A 17,531-nucleotide genomic window follows, 5' to 3' on the forward strand; every position below is an offset into this window, starting at 1 on the left:
TCTATGGAGGCGCCAGATATCAGCGCTCCTTGGCGTTGTGACGCATTACTTCGCTTCACCTCTCCCAGAGCCTTCTATACTACTAAGAGTTCGGCCATCAATGCATTTCTGCGAGCGGGCGCTCAACACGAATAGTGATGACGCCATGCTTATAAAACGTGACGTCTCTCATAGGAACCCGCCAGACCCGTCACCCGCGCGCGCTTCCGGCCCCGGCAGCGCCGGCAACGACGCCGACAACGAGGCTTGCTACACGCCGGCCAAAAGATACAGTACGTCTTATCAGCGTGGGGGATTTATCAGCGTTTTCGCAGTGCGCGGAGAGTGAGCCGAGTGGGTCGTACTTCGGAGACGCCGAACCACCGCCGAGCTGCGACCACTCCGACGACGCCGTGTTTACGTGCGATCGGTTGCTGCTGTGTTGGGGCAGCAACCGCAGCGCTTACGATACCTCGCCTGTTTAGGCTCTCAAAAGACCCAGAGAGGCGGCGTGATGGTTACAGAGCATCACCGTAACGACTGGATGCCTAAAAACGTGCGGAGCTATGCGAGGTAAGTGCGCAGTTAGAAAATGATGTCTCTCGCGTGTTTCTCCACCGCTTGGCGATACGTATAACATGGTAACCACGCGCGCCTACGTCGAATTTTTAATATGCGAACTTTGCACCGCATAATTAGGGTTGAAACAAACTGAACGTTGTAAAACACGCCTTTCGCAAGTTAATAACAAAGACGCAATTCAAATCAAGCAGGCTCGTTCGTAAGATTCCGTGGATATGAATCTTAGGAGACCGCCACCAGGCTGTCTACGAAATTTAAAACAACAAAAACTTCGTGGTGCACATTTGCACGCTTCTTGGCCCTTATGGAAGCATCGTGCCGAAAGTTAAAAGCGCACTAAGCGAAATACGATATGGCGCTCGGTAGTCGAAACCGTCGAGGCTCCTTTTTTACGTGCATGCATGTATCGCTGGGCGCTCACGCAGATGTCTAGAAAGTTCTGGGGGATGTCAGTGGACCTATTGGACTTTTAAAAGTGTGATAAGTGTGGGATAATTGCTTGCCTCAAGCCTCTCGCAAGCAAAGCTTTCCAGATCAATCGCAAAAGCCTTGTATCCGCTCCCTGTGCTTAAGCAATACATAACACATTGCAGACGGCTGAAGGAAACTAAGGCATGTGTTCGAGCAGTATTCGGGCGCAAAATCAAGGAAACAAATATTACACAGCCCGAGACAGTGCGAACATCTTTACGTGGACGTAAATAAATATGCGTCTATCTGAACTATGCATTTCTAGCCAAACATGTAATTCAGACAGTAATGAGCCGCTCTTGCAACGTTTTGTTTCACTTGTTCCTTGGCTCAGCAGCATTCATGAGGTTGGATACTCATGCTTTTGGTGTCACATACAACTAAATCGAGACTTGTTGCCAGACGGAGAGGCCCTTGTTGCAACCAGCAAATGGGACCACAATGTTTGTAGTTGAATTCACTAACAGCGGTGCCACTGGTTTTGTGGGATGCTCAATCCTGTTTGTTTGGTTTGTATTGTTGTTTGCTTTGTTTTATGCTCGCAGTGACATGGCCTGCAGTACAGACCTCTGGGTTGCTGCAAATGTACTGTTGCAGACTGGGTGACATAAGCTATTGTTGTCCTTTTTATCTTACAGTTTGATCAGCAAACCAATGCTCCACTGCAGCCTACATTCCTCTGGCCTTGGTTAGCGTCAAGTACCAGTGCAAAAAGGGCACCATCAACCTTTTTTCACGGCTAGAATGTCTGTAATGGTAAGCACAAAGTTGTCATTACATTTTTAAGGCGTCTTCACAAGTCCAGCAGAATTTTTAAGCTGTCTACAAATCCCATCGGCGTGACTAGCTTGGTTCATCTGTCCATTGGCAAACAGACATGTTGCAACAAATTAATTGGGGCACTTGTGTGCTGATGTGCTTTCAATGCATATGTTTCGTTACTTTTGAAGACCTTTATTCATACATTGTGTTTCCTTCCCTTACCCCGTGTTCCTTTCTTTGTCTTTTGACCTCCCTCCTCTGCCTTCTTCACCTTCTGTGCCACTTGGGTTTCTGAGGCATCGCTCTCTTCCAGGCTTTGAGGCTTGCTGGAGCCATTATGACCACTTTGCTAGCTCTAAGCACACGCACAAGCTCTACCTTGATACACGGAAAGAAAGTTTCTATGTTGTTTTTATAAGCCACAGTAATTTAAAGTGTGAAGGAGCAACCTTTTTGAGAGTGGGTTTGAAAAAGGTCTCAAATGGTCTTAAGCTGGTTTGTAACCGCACATTCTCTAAGCCATTTTTACTCTGCCGCAGCCTCACACGCGTGCAAGTGCCTCTGTGGTCAAGTCGCAAGTCACGGACAGCTCCTCCAACGTAGATGTGGTATGCACACTTTCTATGGAACCTCATTAAGCATTGTGCCAGGTCTGAGTATCCTCCTAAATGGATGGGGCAAGAAGTAAGCACAGAGATGGGGAACTTGCCTTTGCCTAGGCAGTTGTCAGGTTGTTCCATCCTGCTGAACAGTGGGGTCGCACAGTGATGGAAGAATCACACAGCATTTCTGCGACCCTTTGGTGCTAGGGCATCCTGTGTGCCTTACCGCTAGAAAGGACGGCGTAAAGAGCGGAGTGACTGCTTTTTCACCCTTCTACATGCTGGCGTAAAGGTTAAAATGAGAACTGATATTGTTGTGAAGATAGGTTCCCCGTGTTTTTTGACGCCCTGTGGCAAAATGATGAAATAGTAAAAAAAGGTGGGATGATGCTGCTCACTGACATGGAAAACTGTGTGAACTGTACCAGGTTCCTTATTAGGAATGCTAGTCATATCTTCACAGAAGTTGGGAGTGTCCTCATCTGAGGCTGTGACGCCATTCCATCCTCACTTAAAAAAGACAGCAAAGAGCAAGCATGATGGTTGCACTCGTGAGGATTGGTTGTGGAATAACTGGAGTGCAGAGCGTGAATGAGTGGTGGGACATTACCTACCAGGCTGGGTTCACACAGGCACAGATTTTGGGACAAGTACACAAGTAATGCATTAAAATATGGCAGGCAGTAGAGTGTTGCCAATGACTTAGCTCGAATGACCTAACTAAACTACCATTAGAGCTCTGTATGTCCTTTTTTATTTGAAAGTAGGTCGTGTCAGTAACACAATAAAATATTGCAAAATTATCCACCTCATACATACAGTTCAACTTGCACCTTTCATGTTTTTTCTAAAGAGCTCACACTGTATGGTGGAATCACATTTTTTGGATGACTTTCTTGACATCACAAAATTTCTAATGCATTGTGCACCACTACCAATAAGGAACCTTCCTTCCTTTTTTTCTACGTGAACTGCAACAAGGCTCCTTAGGAAGCAACACCGGTGGCTAAGATGCGTTATTTTTTACTTTTCAGGTTAACTTGAACGTTTATTTGTATTTTATTATCTGATAGTGTTTTTATTAAATTTTCTTAAAGCACTTTAGTTGCTGGGTTAATCTCATAAACAATTACAAGCAAACAAAACAGCAAGCTGTGCAGTGAGGGGTGGTGGCAATGAAAGCCTGGGACCCTTGTGAGACTAATTTTTTAATAATCTCGCAAGCTTGATTTCAAATTTAGCAATGGTTGAGTAAAAATAATACATAGACACCAGAAGTAGTGATTGAATTGTGTTTTGAAAAGCCGTATAGGTTCCCAGAATTTTCAAATCGGAAGGCCCTGTTGATTTAGACAACCTCTAGTTTGTTAAATTGGGAGGGGGAGTGTGAAGAAGCCTCGTTAATATGGTAGCCTCCAACTGGACTTAACAGTGAACAAACGCATGTATATACATTCTGTGCGTCGACTTTGTGCCTACTCCTTGCAAATCTTTGTGCTTAAAAAATTCTCTGCTGCAGGGTGCAGCACTACTTTGGCCAGACCCCAAGGTACAGGAACCTGCACCAGACCCAGAATGGTATGCTTTTACTGTGTCTTATTACACCGTGTGAATAATATACCAGTAGAGCTGAGAGCATGAATATTAGCTTGCTTTTCTTCCTCGAGGCAAATCTGATGCGACATTGAACTGTTGTTTTTAATTCCTTCTTTCTGATATTATTGCGTTGTTAATACTTTAAGGACTGTCCCTTAGACCTATCAACTGATAAAATAGAATGACATGCACAAATAGTAGAGTGGAAGAGGACTTTCGGCCCATAACTGCTAGTGAACACAATCTGCATTCCAAACCCACTCCAATATCGTCTTCCTGCATAGTGCTTTGGCATCTGAGCTGTGGAAGTTTCTTGTTCAATGCAGGAACACCGGCAGCTCATAAAATTACCTGGAAGTGAATTTCTGGAGCCCTTACTTATGTGGGAATTCTGCACTTCTCCAAGGGAAATTAGTTGTTTTATTTAAAGTGCAAGTAAAAAATCAGTCTATTTCTGACGCTCAGCATCAGGCTGAATTCTGAAATTATCTGAATCCGCCATTTCTGAAATTATCACGGGATGTTGAAGTAGTGTTTTCAGTTTGGTATGATAGCATCTTGATCTTTGAGCTTGTGGGTCTTTTTTTGTTTCTAGTGTGTGCAAGTTCCAGAGCTGCCATGCACCCACTTTTGCCAGAGTAAGGCCTGGCATGGCAAACATAGCCAATAAATGCACATGGGACTCAGTGATTTGTTCACACCCTGTTTAACGAAAAGACCAGAGTCCAGCACCTTTCGGGTGCACCATCGAACAGAAGGTGTTTATTAACACATAACCAAAGGCAACAGCAGAAGATCATGCTTGCAGTCAGCCCATTTGGAGGGTAGCTTCTGGGCCAATCTTCTGTGCGCGTATGTGCCCTTGTCTGAGGGGCAGCCAACTAACTACTACTTTTCCCAATATCCTCCCAGGTGTGACAGCATTTACACTATTTCAAGTTGTGCTGTGCAAAGACTCAAAAACAAAGTAGGTGAATTTGTGAACTAGGGAAATTGTCGCATCAAATTGCCCTCTATGTGTAATATATTCCTTGTTGCTGAACTCCTTTCACCGTCTTTCCCAAGGAGTTCGCTAACTCAGGCCTCTGAAAGGTTGAAACTTTGCCTGCAATGGCTTCTTCACTGCTCTCTGCTTTCCTGAGTTCGCCGTCCTTAGTAGTCATGTCTTCTTTGATTATTCGACAGCTCACTTAGACTTGTTTGCCTCGATTCTTCTGACCTGTCTTGTGCATGGCCAGGGTCCTATTCTCCGACAGGTGCAGCTTGTTCCACTTCTGGAGAGGCAGCTGGAAATCCCTGGGCTTAACAACCATGGAAATAGGGTCCTCCATTATTGCAGTGCCTTCGCTGTTCGTCTCTTGTGAATCCTCACTGCTTGCAGCACTTATGTTTTTGTTGCGCTCCTTGGCTGCAACTACATGTTTAACACTTGAGTACGAATGTCCTAGGTGAACTTTCCAACGGTGCTTCTGTGTGTCCTTCTACTTCAGGAACAGCATCGCCTACAAAGCAGCTTTTGTGGCCCAGTGGCCAATCAAAAGGTGACGAGTTTATGTTGCTCGCTTCATCGAAATTCTTGCAGGACGTCGAAATAACAGTTGTTCGTCAAGCAGTAGCATAGTCTTTGTATTCAACGGGTTGCGTGCACTGTTTCTCTGTAGGCTTGGAGAAGGGAACTAGTGCCCTCGGATGCACAACCTGTCCGCTTTTCACACAAAGAGGCCTCTCCATGTAGTTGCTGCTGTGGAGGAGGGCACTTGTGGGAGTGTGTTGTTAGGAGAGCCGCTTAAACTATTTTCTCGTTGATAGGCGGGGTGTCCTTGTGCTCTTCATGTACCTCTATACCAAAACTGAAGCTCTGTTGAGGGCTGGAAACATTGACAAGGATCTGGTTTGCTTGAGCTTGTTACAATGCAGAACAGCTATCTCTGTTTAGCATTCGACAGCTCCTGCTCTTTGCTTTGGCCACCGTCAAGTCACGTTTGTCTTTCAATCTATGCAGAAACTGTCTTGCTTGATAGGGTGTTGTCATTGCGTACATTGGCCTTGTGTACAGTCGTTTTTCTTTTTTGCCTTGGATAAGGCTTCAGTTCTTGAGATGTACGTGCTAACGTTGCTGTAATGTTATCCAGCTGCACATCGTCTTTCTTCAAGTCCTGACATAGTCATGAACAAGCGATCATGAAAATATGAACCACTACACACTGTAAGGCACTTTCTTCCTATTCAACTCCAATTTTTTTAGGCATGGCTGCAGCTGTGGGAAGGGAGTTGTGGTTAATCGCAAGGTCCTTCCTTCCACAGTGTTCCTCCAGTAGATTGACCGCTATTTGGTAGTTGCTGTCAGAAAGGGAAAGGCGGCTGATCTTGTCTTGTGCCTTCCCAACAAGGTATTGGTTGAGTTATTTGATTTTGTCAATAGTTGACAGCTTTGTACTGTAGTGTGGTGTCTTCATACTCATCTCAAAAGGAGCGCTCACCTTGAATCGCTCCATGGAACGTTCCTTGTGCACTCATTGACCCTGCATTATTTATCGGGGCTTTTGCCAATTGTGGGTATTGATTTTCTTTGCTCCGACGTGAGAGTTTAGCTTTAGCCCCACATATGAGAACATGACATGCTTCCACAGCTTTCCACTCGAGCTCAGAGTTGTAATCTTACGCAAGTTCTTCAGTCTGTTTGTTGATTTTACAAAAGTTTATTGTGGGTACAACAACTCAAAGGGTGGCCTGCTAGCGCTTGTGTCAATCCATTTTTGTGACGGCTTGGGCATGGGATCAACTGAGCTCATTCACGAATGGCCTGGCACACCAGTGCGCTCAGGTTTGGACAGCCTGAAGCTTGTTGGCAGCTGGAAAGCATTGGGTCTGAACTGGACATATTGTAGTAGCACCGAATTTTGGTTCAATTGGAAAGGCTGCTTTTTCAGTGGTTTTGAGGAGATGATTTTTCACGTCATTTTCAAGTTTTCAGCTCCAACTTTTGTGAAAAGACAAGAACCCAGCAACTATCAGCTGCACCATTCAACAGAAAATGTCTAACACGTTGCCAAAGAAAAGAAAGGGATCCCGCATGCAGTTAGACTATTCGGTAGGCAGCTTCTTTCCCGATCTTCTACATAGGTATATGCCCTCGTCTGAGAGCCAGCCAACAAACTACTACTTTTTCGTACTCCTTGCTGTGGGGTTCTTTTCCACATCTAGCGGTATGGTTACGCCTTTCTAAGTCGTGGTATTTGTTTCACTTGCACCGATGGAAAAAGTGGGAAACTTCGTTCGGGCAACATTACGGGTACCAAACATTGCGATTTCGTCTTTCCAGTTGTTAGTGTACGTTCACATTTGCCAAATATTGCATAAATATTACACCTCTGCGTAATGAAGGGGCCGTGCAAATGTGCACAAAAGAACTGCTTTGTTTCCTTGTTTACCTGCACATCCTTATCGCCATTCAGCCTAGCACTTAAGTAGCTGTATGTGTGTGATGCAGTTTCTATAACCGTTATTACTGCGTGTCAATAAATGCTGCAGCCAATTATTGTTTCTGGCTCTTGGGGAAGCCGCTTGTGTTCCAGAGTGTTCAGGCAGCTTGCACAGACAGTCGCCGTCTGTGCGAGTGACTGCTCAGTACAGCATATCTCTGTCACTCAAGCTTCGGATAGTTTGTAGATTTACAACCTCACTAGCTTCTTCGAGAGAAGCTAGTAATGGCCACTTTGAATGGCCTGTTCACGATCAAGGGATCAGAGGCCACGTTCTTTAAGGACAATGACGAGCAGACGTTCACAGTGTTTTCGGTCGACATTAAAGACTTGTATTACAGCTTACCTTACGGTCGACTGTTAAAGTTCATACAACATCGACATTTAAGGGGTGCTCAAGTTTAAAAATTCTGCTTGTTTGACAGTGGAGGGGTTTTTCGAACTGCTTTCACTTTATTTAAAGTCAGCTTTCATGGATTGGTGTGACAGCATTTATCTGCCAGCAAGCAAAATGTGCATTGTGTCCTGTGTGGCTCCAGTTCTCATTGAGGTATTCTTTGCCGGTTTTGACAGACTAACAGGCTATTTGAACTGCTACAGCAAAGCTAGAACAAAGTTAAGTTTGTTCGCTTTGTGCATGACTACCTTGTGTTTAAGGGTGCTGTTGCCTATCAACCAAGTTGTTCTGCCACGCTCATTGCTTTCCCTCAGCATTTTCAGCCGTTCAGTTTAACCCGTGAACTTCTCCCGGACAACACGATAAAATTCATAGACCTAAAACAACGATTCAATGATGGCCGTCTGTGTTGGCAGTACGAGCCTCGAGCATGCCAATCGTTACTTCCTTTGTCGTCTGGACACTCGAAGATTGTAAAGCGGGGTGTAGCTAACTTGTGTATTCTAAACAGCCTCAGGAAATCTTGTCCCCGCAACACGGCAGAAAGCCTGGACTTAACTGACCTAAGACTGGTTCCCGAGCATCTCTTGATAACAGTCGTGCGTGTGACATTCTGAAAGAATGTAAGGAGGGCATCCGTGTACGGCAACAGAAAGAAGACAAGAGAAAACAGAAATACGCCCTCATTCCTTACAAGCATGGTGTCCTACCCTCTTATAAAGATTGATGGAAAAGCTGATAAAGGTAAACATATTCAGTCTGAACATGCCCTGATAAGGCTGAACATTTTCAGTCTGCAATATGTACACTCTACGCTCATTAATTACACTCCTGTAGGACCACTAAAAGGTGGTCGTGCTAAGCGGAAAATATAATAACTATTGGCAAACTACAACGCAGAGTTTTTGGGTGGGACCTCTAAATTTGATTAGGCAAAGTGGTGAGATAAAATTTACTATACTAAGAAGCAGCTGTACTAATGTGCAATAAACTTAATAATAACAGGTATCTTTTTGTTTTTCTTTGCAGGCTATTCCTTCAGTGGGCAAGATGTCAGAAAATGTATCGCAGGGATTTTGGAGTTGGCCTAGATGCAATGTGGCCCTCACACGGACATAGGAGCTGGAATCTACGGCATGAAGTTGCCCTCAGAAACGGTGTCATTTGACATCGCATGAGAATCTAGGACTGTACAGACTGAAAAGAAGTTTGTGTACAGTGCAGCCTTTGTTGAAACTGAAAAAAGAAATGTAAAATCACTGTGGCCTATTTGATGTCGTACGACGGCACAAGTCTCAAGCTGTTACAGTGAATTGATTAACTTTGTGCAGAGGCCGCTGTGATTAATTCCCCAAGGTTTTGCCCGCCTCGCAACAAGAAGGCCGGTAACATCTGCAAAACAGCTAACACAATTGCTACCTGGTCTTGTCGTGCCTTCCTTGTGACTTCCCAGCATTTGTGTATATTTAAAAAATAAAGAAGCCCTCAACTCAACTTCTATGAAAGCAAAAGTTTTTTAACACACGTTTTTTAACAAGAATAACTGTTTCTTGCGTGTTCAAGATCTCAGGCAGATTGACTTTTGTTTGACTGCAATTGAAAATGTTTGAAATGATACTGCTCCCCTCCCTCAAGAAAGGTTCGTGTGCTGCTCATATTGTGCACCAAAAGCAGTCTACTGTTTCCACTGCCTTTCTGACATGCACCTGCTCAGAATGGAGGTTATGAAAATTTAATGTAACTCTGTCTGCAGTACATAGTGCCCCTAAAGGCGTTTGTGTGTCCTGTTCTGGCTTTATTCCATACTGCTCAGCAAAAATTGCCAATTTGAATGAACCATTTTTTTCATAAACATTGTTTTTCATGGGCCATTGATATTGGACAAGACTACACAACCACACAAATACACGAGTGGTTGGATGTTGCGGCAAATCTCAAAGAACAACGGGAACTGGCAACCCACACCATGAACGCTTTCAGCGGCTGCCTCGACCTAGGCCTCTGATCTGGTTCTGCTATCCTGTGACTGATAAAGTTTCTGTGTATCTGTGGCTGACATTGCTAATCCATGTGAGAAGAGTAGTCAGGGAAAAGGGAAATAACTTATGACAGGTACTCTGTTTACAAAAAAAGTAATGTCTAAAATTAGTGATAAGTGAATTACCGCTGAGAAATTCAGGTAGACTAGGCCAATGAGAACAGTGTGTCATCATTGGTTATGGTTGCTTCCCTGCTTCAGAAAAGTAAATTTACTTTTTAATTCGAAATCTACTTGAATAAAAACTACTTATAGCTTATTTTCAATAACATGAATGCCAGTGTGACTTCCTCGGTGAAAGTTTGAATTGAAACATCTTTAGGGTCACCATTGCAAGGCACGTTTTTTATTGAAAGCTGTTCTTACAAGCCAAATTAATTTATGTACAGTATACCACCATTATAACAAAGCCTTTTGAACAATAAACTTCACCATAGGTGACACTTACTTCAAAAGCAGATACATGTACGCTGCGGTAAAAACTATAAAACACCTCAAAAGATTTATGAGGCTTTTTTCAGACGATTGCTTTATTAAATGTCATGCTGTCTAGTGATACGTCTGCAAGCATGTTGCACGTTGTGAGAGGCGGCATATCAAAAAATGCATGAAAAACTAACACCTACGCAATCGCTGAAGAAGCACAGGGCCGACAGAAAACTTTGGTGAGCTCCAGTTCAGGTAAATATAACTTGACAGTTTTTGAACGGTTGTGCTTTGTGGAGAGAACGTTTAAGCTCTTCTGTTACCCTTGCAAAACTGACGAATACAGCCTTCCCCATTTAGTCTGTAAAACCAAGGTGGAACGTCTGAAATATTTTCAGACAATTCAGAAAGGGAACTATTTTTGTAGGGTGAGTATTGCAATATTTCACTGCACTTTCGGAGATATACAGGCTGCAGTGTGGTTATATCTCGAAATGAAGCACTGGTACAGTAACTTCTATTTATTTCAGTGAAGATAAAAACAACAAGAACGCTCTTCAATCAGCTTGCACAACATTTTAATGCATGCAGAACAATATCCACAACTTACAGAACTGAATATGAAAAGGAAAAAAATACTAACCCAGCTATTAGTCATAACCGGTCAAAGTATTCGTGCACATGCATGCCTGCCGTCGGCGACGATCAAGGCTAACCAAACGTAAAAACTTGGTACTCAAGTTCGTCTATTTGACAAGGCGCTTTTACAATTACGTAATGCTGGGTCACGGTTTATAACAAAAGGCAGCATGAAAACCTGTTCCTCAAGCTATTTATTCCTTATTTAACAAGTGAACGGACGCTTGGGCATGCAATTTCACGACGAGACAATCGACAGGTTAAGCGACCAACTTCGTTAAGTGTTGTTGCGATCATTACCAACACGGCCCAAATGTTCCGTGTGCGTTGAACAAGCCTTATTTAGGGGCTAAATAAGCTACGTGACCCTGAGCACTCTTAAAACGCTGGGGAAAAAGTGCTGAACAACACCGCTACGTTACCGAGTAACAGCACCTTCTTTGGCACAACCCAGGCGCCTTTCTTGCAGTAACAGCTGACCGCCGCAACAGCTGGTGCGGTCGCCCGATTTTCAAAGCCGGTCGCGCGGATACACGCTGTTACCGCTGTTACTTCGACATGCCCATGTCCACACGCAAATGATTTAATGATTTTTTTCTTCCCAACTCCCCAATTTAATAACGTGGTCCAAGACAGCCGACAGAACATTTTCAACGGCAGCCCCACAGTCTGTCGACGCGTACATGCACTCTAAGAAGACGAGGAGTGCTGGGCACTCTGTCTAGGAGTAAAAACTTTTGTCCCATATTTCACTCTCTTTGGCAGCATTGGGCGACTCTTCCGAGGAGTAGCGCGTGGCGGCCAAACGAGAGGCGAAACACTCCTCGTGGGATTTACTTGCTGCTGTCGAAGCGGAGTACTTGAACCCTGTGTGGGAATTGCTATGCCATGTACAAGGCAGCGTTCCGTCACTCCCTTTAGGCGTGAATAAGCTCTATTGGTTTCGGCGTTCTCGGATACTGCAGACGGGTACTACTACTCTCTCTTGTTAAGCATCTCGTTACGCCTCAAGAGCGTTCTGCTATTCCCCGCAAGGCAGCGTGTTTTCGCTCCGCCTGCTACTAGCCCCCCCCCCCCCCCCCCCATCCCCACGATGGTACTATAGGCAGTTACAAGCAAACAAAACAGGACAAGCCATTTTGAAACATGGAAAAGAAGAAAAAACAAGGTCAGACTTTATTTTGCAAAAAAATACCACAACAATCAGTTCATTGTGCAATTTCACACAAAAAGCAATTCATTTTGAATTAAAATATCACAGCATAAAAACGGTTCTTACTCCACATGCACACAGGAGACGTAACGCCTATTGAGGATACATCCAAGAAAAATTCACAAATAAAAATGCATCAAAGCAATTGATAACACTGAAATACAAACATTAAATTAAGACAATAAAAATGACATTAACATCCACAAATAAAAAGGTACTGGCATTAGCACGAAAACGTCAGTAGAAATACAGCAGTGGGAAAATAGTTAACAGTATTACCATAAAACAAAGTGGCCTTAGTACATCAGTGAGTGCTTCACATGGACTGAAAGCCAGCTCTTATTTAGGACACATCACAAACATTTACAAATAAATTTTGCGAAACAAAAATCTTGGACTAAAACTATTCAGCGTAGATTACTATTAGCGCATTACAAGGTGCAATCAACACAAAGATACAAAGCCACTGACACGGGAACTTTGCAACAGACATATGTTGGTGGGACAATAGGAAACCACCGGAAACATTCCCACTGGGTTTTTTAGGCGGGTGGTTCTGAAATGAGGATGCGCTAGTAAGATTTAAAAAAGGCATAACTTGCTATTAAAACAAACACGTTCGAGCTGAATGCTTCATAATGTTGGTGGCGGCCTTCAGAACAGTACCGACCAGGGCACCGTGCTTGAGCCGAAGTAACGTCTGCAGAAGCAAGAAGGTGCGCTTCCCCTTTGAAAACACAGACAGCAGCAATGGGAACTCATCCACGATGTCCAAGGATGTGAGCAGAAGTGTCTTGAATGCGACGGCCACTCCTGCTGACGCCTCGGGGATCTCGTTCTCTCTCAGGAAAAAAAAAAATCTTCGGGCAAGTACCGTCTTCCCGTGGTTCCTGCACAGGAAGAAAGAGGGGGACAGCAAAGATAAGATCAACAATGAAAAAAAAATTGACGAGTTTGACGACGTGATAGATTAGTTTTTGCGCCGAGTGAACGCATTGAACCCGTATTGGAATGCAATACTGCTTGGCGCAGTCACAAGTCTACATGCGAATGTGCGGTGACCTTGGATGCAGCCACGCTCATTGTGCCACTTGGTCAATGTCATGTCAGACAGCGCGCCCTACAGCTGTCTGCCTACGCAATGCGCCCCAAACCCATTAGTGCTTACGTGTCCGTAGCTTCTATTGTTTACCCCGCTATCGTTCCCGGTATAAAAACATTTAACAAAATTTAAGTAAAGAGAACTCTTTTTGTAACGTTATAATCCCTGATTAATTTGCATAGGATTTTGCCCTCAGCCGACTGCAACGTACGGCCCATTATACGTTCACAAGTACAGCGTGTAAAAGTTGCTATGGGGCATATAGCTACTGTTTTTTTCATTCTCGAGTACGCTTCGTTGCATGCACGCTGCAGATCGCAACACCTGATGAGAACCAATAGGCTCGTTATTGAACGATCAGAACGCTCGAACATAAAACCACACGCAGCGACGGCGACAACCGACGCGAAAAAAGTACCGTAATGGGTACAACAAACACTATGGGCGACAGCGACAAACGAAAAAAAAAAATAATGCATTGCTGCCAATGCCATTCGTCGTCGTTGCTGCCGCTCGCTCGTGGGCTGCTTCTGGCCGGTATAAGCCCGCGACGGCGACGGCCCGTCGCCTGCCGCAGTTGCCGCTGTCAGCGGCCTGTGTAAAAAAATTTTGTCTGTGTCGCCCACAATACCTGTTTGCCGTACCCAATGTGAGTTTTCTCGCGTCGCTCATCGGCTTAGACGCATGTAGTTACCCCTTAACAGTCCCATCTGCGGCCATCCTGCCCTCAATCAAAACGCAAAAAACCTAAACCCTGTCAGGACAGCATTTCAGTCTGCTGCTGTACGCGCGGCGGTCACTAAAATTATTGTAATTTTAGTGACTGCCACGCGCTAGACGCGCTCCTATCACTCAGCCTATTGGACAAAATTCTTTGGAGCCGCGCAGGTCGCCACAGCTACTGCACGGCAGCCACTCTAACCCTAGCCGCCTAGCCGCCGAGCTAACAGTACAAATCAAAACGCAAAAAAACCTATCTGGACAGGATTTCAGTCTGCTGCAGTACGCGCGGCGGTAACTAAAATCATTGTAATTTTAGTGACTGCCACGCGCTAGACGCGCTCCTATTACTCAGCCGATTGTACGAAATTCTTTGGAGTCGCGCAGGTAGCCACAGCTACTGCACGGCAGCCACTCTAACCCTAGCCGCTGAGTTAAGAATACAGGGTAGCGCTGCGACTACTCGCGCGACCGTGCTTCTTACCTGCGAAAACATTCGGCTAGGATACCAACACTTCACGAATCAAAGGGATTGAAACGGTGTAAGACTCGACGCTGTTTGCACACGGGTACAAAAGCCGCCCTTCAAATCTAAGCAGCGGTCAAAATGAGTGACGAAAACATTAGGGTTAGCCGCTTCCGCGGACCGAAGCTAGAGAGCAACTCTCCTTCGCTAAATACACAAGATAAGAATACCAGGTTAACTAATGGCTTACCTCCACTTCCAGCCAGCATTTCTTCGTCCGGTAGATAAATCCATGGTCGTCATCCCAAGATCCCAAGCTTAAGGCGCGAAGCCTGCAAACTGCACACCGGCTGGTCCGGCGGCTTGCGCGCGCATTGCTACACAGTGCATATAATTCCGGTATCGGCCTCTGCGCCGCCGCAGCTGTGATGTCCGTCCGAAATAAAAACTAGTTCCACGCATGCACGCACGCACGAACGAACTAATATACGGCTTGCTTACGTGTTCGTGATCTAACGCTGACGCACAGGCATGCAAGCAGTTAGCGAGCACGCGTCACACTGCGCTCAAGCAAGTATGACGATAAGGGCAGGTCAAACTTCCCATGTTGAGCAAGCCGTCTCCGAAGCTTCGGATAATTCTCGCGCCGAGAATGCTGGCGCCGAGAAGGCGAAAACGAAAACAGACACCCTACCGAGGGGGCCAAGCCCGGAGCACGAAACACCTGAAACCGCCACCGTCGCAGCGAACGCGGCCGGATGTTTATACCAACGAGTGAGAGCTTTGGAGTCTTGCCTGGGGCGTGTCACGTGTGTGTGCTGTTCGCCGAGGAGAGTCGCCCCACGCCTGCGCACCGCGTGAGACGTTTTCTCCTCGTGCTCTTCTGTCCTGATCCACTGTAACCTCAGTTTTCTCAATAATTATACCTTTAATTCTCAAAACCTAGTTTCTCCTATTCGATGCGAGCACGCGTCGTACTGTGTTCAAGCATGCAAGCATGACGATAAGGGCAGGTCGAACTTCCCATGTTGGATGAAGCGTCTGTTTGAAAGTCCACTTCGTGCGTAGCACATGGTTTACAAAGCGCAGCCCTGCGTTCCGCGCTGGCGGGACATCACGGTCTGGCGCGATCAGTCGTCGCTCGCCCGGTTCTTGCGGGTGCACCGCCTGTGTCGGCTTTCACCGTAGACGCGAGATCGCGTGGCGGAAAATCCGGCGTGGTAGTACGTCGTATATTCGTCGGGCTGAGCTACGGAGACGCGGCGTCCACCGCCGCGCCCCCGCCGCTGGGACGCCCTCGGTGTAATCGGCGTAATCGCTGAAATCGGCGCGCAGTATTCTTTCCTCCGTGGTGCGCACCTTTTATGATGCATAGTCTGACAACTTTTTAAATGTCGATAACTAAGCCATTACAGAGGAAAAAACAAAACAAAGAAACAAAACCAAATCGAGACATGCGTTTTTTTTAGTTTTGTCAAGCTTGCTCCATTCATGTCACTAAACGGTGCGAGCAATCGTTACATGAATTTATATTCTTGCACGTTTAGAATACGCGGCGGAAGTACTCGGGCGCTTTTTACACAACTGCTTTATATAATATATACGTATGCAAATAAAACATCGCTGATGAGTTGGTGTGCGTAAATGGTAGGAGTGCCTCTCCATGCTTACTCCCGCACTTGACAAGAATGAAATTGCAATTTTACTCTTCGTACTGGAGAGAGGAGACGATGTGCAGCTTTACTCTTCACTGGTGCGGGAGCGGAACTGGGGATGCACTCCGCCGCGCACGAGAAGAGTACGCTGTCAGTTTTGCTCTTCCTCCTCATGGGAGCGAACATTACATCCAACTCCCCGCAGCTTTCGAGGGGAGCGCGCCAACGCTTGCAGGAGTACAATGACTGTTGGACTCTTCAACTGCTCCCCCGATTTCTTAGAGTGTGGACGCGTAAATTAAGCCTACGTACGGAACACTTCGGCCGATAATGAGCTCGCGCAAAAACTAAATATCATTTACAGAGACCGGTAACACTCTGCACGCATACGCCAGTAGCCTAAGCGCTGAATATTTACGTCAGGGATTGTTTATCGGCGTGAAAATAGCTTTCCGCGGCCTTGTTTTCTTACATAACCGATCGAGCTTCTTCACACACCCGGGCGCCGCCATGTTTACGCTGCCCTCCTCCGCGGAACCCTCCCCTGGAGCCTTCGGCGGCGACTCCCATACTTTCTATATGGGCGCGGCGTAAATATGGCGGAACCAACTATTTTTAATGACGTTGTGCGTAAATTTGGAGGTGGGACAACACTTTTTCGTGATGTAATTCGTAATCGTTACGTCACAGTTTGACAGGCTCCTCCTCCTGACCGAACTCTTGTAAATAGAAGGCTCTGACCTCTCCTAGGCGGCAGCGCCATCTGAATAGACAAGGATATAAGGAGCCTTCGTAGAGCTATGCGGGCTGGTGCTCATAGCCCAGTTGGCAGAGCTCTTCACACCTCCCGTTGCGGCCAAAGTGATCGTGAGCTCGAATCCTCGCATCGCCGCGTCAATGGAACTTTTTCTGGAGGTGTCATTTCCATGACACATATGACGTCGGTGAAGTCTTGCTTTACCCCGACATAAAACACTTTCGGGTTAAAATGTAAACAGGTTATACAATATATACTTTATATTTCCGCTCCTGACAGCATTGGCTCATTGCCGAGAGCTGAGGAGCATTTCGTCTTTTTGCAATTCGCAAGTTCGAATACCGGATATACGGTGTTGTTTTTTTGGAGTTGATTTGTTTGTTTTGGGGTAATGTTTTCTATACCGACTTCACCATTTTTTCGCTGTAACGTTGCGAACTCGCTCCCCGAGCGAGTTCACAGAACACGTGCAGGCTGAAATTTGCGCGATGACGAGTTCTCATTGGCGTACTGTTGCCACAACCACCGACTGCTTGAGTGCGCAGTGCCGAATCAGCCGACCCTTGGCCTGGTTCAAACACGCCTCTTACGAGACAGGCACGAACAAGGCAAGCTAGAAATGTGGGAGAAAAGCACATTGCATT

The 17,531-nt window shown here is 45.7% G+C and overlaps 2 long non-coding RNA genes across 3 annotated transcripts; one reads left to right on the plus strand and one right to left on the minus strand.

The window, feature by feature from the left end:
* The first annotated feature begins 208 nt into the window (after positions 1 to 208).
* Positions 209 to 9,365, plus strand: LOC144151776 (uncharacterized). Of its 2 annotated transcripts, XR_013318965.1 has the most exons (6): positions 209 to 552; positions 1,671 to 1,788; positions 2,334 to 2,402; positions 3,916 to 3,974; positions 4,905 to 4,959; positions 8,901 to 9,365. It is a non-coding gene; the product is annotated as an uncharacterized LOC144151776 (long non-coding RNA). The 2 variants fall into 2 exon arrangements; XR_013318966.1 differs by lacking the exon at positions 4,905 to 4,959.
* Positions 9,366 to 12,663: 3,298 nt separating this feature from the next.
* On the minus strand, positions 12,664 to 15,024 carry LOC144152094 (uncharacterized). Its single transcript, XR_013319048.1, has 2 exons — positions 14,726 to 15,024; positions 12,664 to 13,077 (listed from the first exon to the last, which is right to left on the minus strand). It is a non-coding gene; the product is annotated as an uncharacterized LOC144152094 (long non-coding RNA).
* Positions 15,025 to 17,531: the final 2,507 nt, after the last annotated feature.

This window comes from Haemaphysalis longicornis, unplaced genomic scaffold (assembly GCF_048455015.1).
Source record: "Haemaphysalis longicornis isolate Haplotype H1 unplaced genomic scaffold, Haemaphysalis longicornis Haplotype H1 scaffold_9, whole genome shotgun sequence".
Lineage (NCBI taxonomy): Eukaryota > Metazoa > Arthropoda > Arachnida > Ixodida > Ixodidae > Haemaphysalis > Haemaphysalis longicornis.